We start from the raw sequence: 5181 nt of genomic DNA on the forward strand, positions 1-5181 counted from the left end.
AGGACACCCGCGCCCTTTTGGGTTCCGCGGGTCCACAGGTGAAGCGTGACGTAGTGTGACGTCACTGCAGCCCGTGTGGTATCAGTGGACAGGAGGGGGCGGGGCGCCAGAACGCCTAGAGCCCCAAGCTCAGGTGTGAAAGTGGCGAGGTCCAAAACACCCAGCTTTACTTTGGCTCAAAAGCTGGAAGTTTAGGGATCCGCGGGTTGGCAGCGGGTGGTCCTTCCCAACAATAACAAACACACTGGAGGTGTCTGTGAACATTTCCTCTGGCTCCTTGATTTTTCCTTTTATCATTCTCCCGGTCGGTCGGTCCTTAAAACCTTTCCTTATTCTGGCCTCTGCGTTTCTTTCTCTACGACGGTCTCTATGTTCTCTATGTTTTCTTCTATGGTACTCTTGGTTTCTGTATCTTTATCTTTACCATATCTTTTTCCTCTTTTTTACAGTTTTATGTTTATATAGTTTGTTCTCTATTGCTGTTCTTTCCCGACTTTTTCTTTGTCGTATCACTCTCTTACTGCCCCATCCTCTCCCCATTTCTGACTGTCTCTCTCTAGGTTCCTCTTTATGTGTGTCCTCCCTTTTTTGTTCTTTTTGTTCTCTTTCTGCTCTCTCAAGATCTCTTTGCTTCCATCTTTCTGTCTCCTTGTCTCCCTCTCCTTCCTTCCTCCAGACTGGGCTCCAGTAGCTCCCCTGAAGCTAAGCCCATGGGGGGCTGTCCCAGAGGCCCGATAGCAGCCGCGCCTGCGTCCTCTCTCCACCTCCCCCAGGCCACGCAATACCCTGCGAGCTCCGTGTTTGGGAGTCTTCGTTGTACGCGGGATGCGGCATTGTCTGTACTGGCCCAGCTCAAGGAAGGGGAGGGAGTCTAGGAAACACAGCTGGAGCTCCCAGTTCCTACCCTCACCTCCACCTCCTAGCCCTACTGATTCGGGAACTGGGTGGCTGGGGACTTAACGACACCCCAGAGAGGGCCTAGGGTAACTCCGGCCTCTTTCCGTGAGTGTGTTTCCTGAAATGTTTTTGCTTTCTCTGCTAAGAAGCCGGATGAGCGCCATCATCGGGATCTGAAAGGCTGGCCCTTCGGCTGGAGACTTGAGTATCTAAGTACCAGAGAGACTTTTCTTGCCCGGACAAGCAGCCGGTTCCTCGGGGACTGGCGTCGCTTTCCAATTTCCCTCATTTTAAATCTATTTTTGCACAATAATCTTAGTGATTTTTGTTTTTCTAAATTACTTTTGTTATTTTTGCCAGAGTGACCCTCAAAAATACATGCGTATTTTTCTTTCTCTCTGGTGCCTTGCTTTAAAAAGGTCTCTCACCGCGAGGCCCTTCCGGGTCAGGCAGGCTCTGGGATGCAGACCTAGTCTCAGTGAGGCCCTGGGGGGCCTCAGGCCACCCCCCTTTCCCCTCAAGTTCACCTTCTCAGCGCTTTGCCCCAACCAAGCCTTGCCCAGCCAGAGACAGGCCAGGAGTCTCTTCGAGTTAGGGGGCTGAGCCCACTCGTGTGGGGCCGGCTGACGACTGTGTGTCCTCTGCGCCCACCCAGGCTAGTGCGGGCGGGGGAGCGGGTGGGAGTGATGGCGGAGCAATGTGAGGGTGTTCAGTGCCTACACCCCTCCTCACCGTGTGCAAAGCCTGTAGGTCGCCTTTTCTACTACAGCCGCGATGGAATAGAGCCCGAGGGCGCGGAGTTAAGGGACGCGGCTCCCAGTCTCCACAACGGGAGGGCTGTGAAGCACAGTCGGGGCACAGATCAGTAGGCGCCCCCAAGTTGAGCTTAAGGGAAAGAGAATCTGGAGGAGGCTGGGAGGCCCACATGAGGCGCTCTCCTTCACGATCCTCGCCCAACTTTACGCCCCGTCCCGGCCGGAGGAGGCTGCCCAGGCTTCGGAGGCAGGCGGGTGAGTGTGGACGCCGAGCTGGCCGCGGGGGGGACTTCAGGCGAGAAGCAGCCTGCCTTTGGACGAGCGAGCGTTGGAGACTTAGCCTCGCCGCCCTTCCCGTTGGCTTTCGCTTGCCGGGGTTTGAGCGTCTCTAAAGCCGCGCCCATTTTACAGATGGAGGACAGGGAGGCAAGAGACAGTCTCTCGGCCCAGGCCGGCTGGTCCTGCGGGCTCTCCCTGCGGGCGTACTAGTTTCGGGACGCCGCCCGCAGGTGGCCAGGCCTGGGCCGGAGGTGTCGGCGAAGAGAAGCGAGGCAGTCTGGCCCAGGGCGAGGAGGATGGCCACGCTTAGCTCTCTCCGGGAGCCTCCGCTGCTGGTGGAGTCTGGGCTTGGAGGATATAACCGGGAGTTGATCCAGAATCAGAGACAGACAGACAGACGGGGATGGCGCTCACTTCCCGCACGTGGGAATGGCTCCCCTTCCGAAACTCTCTGTACAGCCCCCCAGGACTGCGTGCCTTGCACTCAGTGCGTGGTTTACCATGACTGCCCATCTCTGCCAGGCTGGGATGTTCCTCCCCATTTTGCAGTTGGAACAACTAAGGCTCAAATAAGTTCAGAGATTAGTTCTGGTCTCGCAGAGGCGCCGACTCCGCGCTCTCTCCCCCAAACCGTACACTCTAACACTGGAGGGGGGTGCTTTGCCTAGTAAGGGCTGCACCCTGACCGTAGACCCGAGGGTCTAGGTGGACAGAAGGGCCTTCCCACTCCGGCGTGGGCGGTCTCGATTTCCAAGGGCACCCAGGGCCTATCGCTTCCCAAGCCCGCGCGCGGGCCTCGGTGCGGGAGCGGGGAGACTTAGCCGCGGCTGGCTCAGCTCAGCAGGGAGACCCGGAGGCCCCGCTGTGCCCCTGGGCCTGGCAACCTCCCCGCCTGTCTTGTGAGCAGCTGGGGCCTGTGGCTCTTCTCGCGGACCCACGGCCGAAGGACGCCGGGTCTTGCCCAGGCTGGTCCGACCGCCAGCTGCGCGGTTTTGGCGGCCGGGGCTCGGGCTGCAGCAGGCGGTGCGCATCTGTTCCGCAGAGGTCCAGCTAGGCACTCCGGTGAAGGGGCCTCGGAATGTGGTCTCCAACTTCCCGCCCAGACCGCTGGGCCAAGGACTGGGTTTAGGTTGCGACGGCGCTGTAGGTTCCTGAGAACCTTCGCCAAAATCCCAACCTCGGCCTCAGAGCAACTAAAACGCAGGCCTAGGCCTAGGACGGTACATGGCGCAGACGCTGCGTCCCGGAGCAATGGGGGTTTCTCAACACCCTAGGCGGGTTCCTAGCGCAAATCTGTGGGTGGCGGCAAAAGTCCCACGTTCCCAAGCATCCACTGCCTTACGAGCGGCGTCTTCTCTCAGCGACGCCCAGACCCGTCGTGCAATTTCTTGTGGTTCAGACTTTCGAAAACTCCTGCCGAATCGCCACAGTGACGGGTGCCTTCGTTCCTGCCACCGAGCAGCGGGCCCACGGAGTTCCCCGCGGAGTTCTGTCGCTCCCTTGCTGTGTGGCTCTGAGGGAGTAGCTTTGACTCTATGCGCTTTGCTTTCCACATCTGTAAAATCAGGACTACGTGGTCATTAAGGACTCTTCCAGGGAAAGTAAAAACCCACGGCTTATGGTGTAGCTGGTTATCAATTTATTATGAGAGTAGAAGCATTTAAAATATATATTTATGGATCAGAAATCTAATGAAATGCCTGCTAATGATGGAGGGTTTCATCAGAGGTGTTGTTCTTTGGGAGGAAAGGGCAGGAGTGGGGCAGCGTCCCCCACTGCAGTCAAGTCTCTCTCCGGCACTAAAGGTGACGTGGGCAGAGAAGTCATTAAGAAAGTGGGCCCGGCTTGCTCTGGTTAGAAGTGTCAGTATTTTGGTGTTACTTGAGATCTGTGGCCATATCTGCCTGTCACTTTAGTTGAAATGATTCGACAAAGTTGTTACTGTAAGTGTCAGATCGGCTGCCATTAATGAGTTAGTTATTTAACCCCTTTGATGTTAAATGATGCTCCGATTGGCGTGGGGAGGGGGTGGATGAGAGAAGAAAAACATTGGATCAGAGGTTTTTACACCTTCCACCATCCCATTGAATTCTCAGAAAGGTCCTGTGTTCTCAGTCTACAAATAAGGAAGTTGGGGAGCAGAAAAGGCAGGCAACCCGCCTGGGTTCACCCCGCGCCTTAACTTGGCTCTGGATTCCAACACCGGTCCGCTGGCCGTGGGGCCTGAGCCCAGCTGTGCCCCACCTGACCACAGATCACAGCTTGCAAAAGCTCCACTGGCTTCCGGGTCATTAGAGACATTTGTGCTGACCCAGACTCCCCCGATTTTAAAGAAGCCAAATCTTCAAATGGAGTGGGAGTCTTAGATTGCCTTTAAAAGCCTCCAGACCCCGCGCAGTTCCCGCGCTGGCCAACTACCTGGAATGTATTTGCTATCAAGCCCTATTGATCCATGGGTTTATCTGAAACGCACTGAAACTCTCCAAGGCCTGGAACCTGGGACGGCAGTGCACTCGTTGCCTCCCTCGTCCCCCATCCAGGAAAATCCACTCCCTCCTGCCAGCACAGGCGCAGCCCGCATAGACGCGGCGGGCAGGCGGAGGCAGAGCCTCTAGAAGACCGAACCTCTAGGGAAGGTGGGCCTCTGCGGGTACTGATGGGGAAGGCCCGCGGAGACCCTGGGGCTGGACAAGGTGGCGACCGGCTCAGAAAGTCTCCAGTGAATATCCAGAAGGCTAAACAGAGGGCATTCGCATCTGTTGTCTGGGCCGCCACAGCTGGGACACTTTTGTTCCTAGGAAGTGATGGGACTGAGGAGACAGTGTAGGGAGAGCAGAGAGGAGACCGAACTGGGGGGGGGGGGGTGGCCGCGGAGGGAAGACGCTGGGAGAGGGCCCTGGGAGGAAGTTGCCTTTACTAACGCCTGCAATTTCAAGTGCGTTTGTTGGAGGGGCCGCTCTACGCTGGGATGGGGCTCTGCGCCCAGTTCCCAGCTCCCGGAGCCCGACAGCCTCCGCACAGCTGCGGCCGCGTGTACTGTGGAGGGGTGGGGGAGCTCAGAGGGTACCATTTGTTGAGAGAATGCGCATAATCTCATGTAATCCCCACAACAACCCTAGGAGAGGTACGTACTATTGTAATCCCCATTTTACAGATGGGGAAACTGAGGCTCTGAGGAGTGACATAACATCCCCCAAGCCAATCTGATGCTAGGAGTTGCCCAAACAGTTGAAAACGATCATCCCTACAC

Source organism: Rhinolophus ferrumequinum, chromosome 24 (assembly GCF_004115265.2).
Source record: "Rhinolophus ferrumequinum isolate MPI-CBG mRhiFer1 chromosome 24, mRhiFer1_v1.p, whole genome shotgun sequence".
NCBI classification, from domain to species: domain Eukaryota; kingdom Metazoa; phylum Chordata; class Mammalia; order Chiroptera; family Rhinolophidae; genus Rhinolophus; species Rhinolophus ferrumequinum.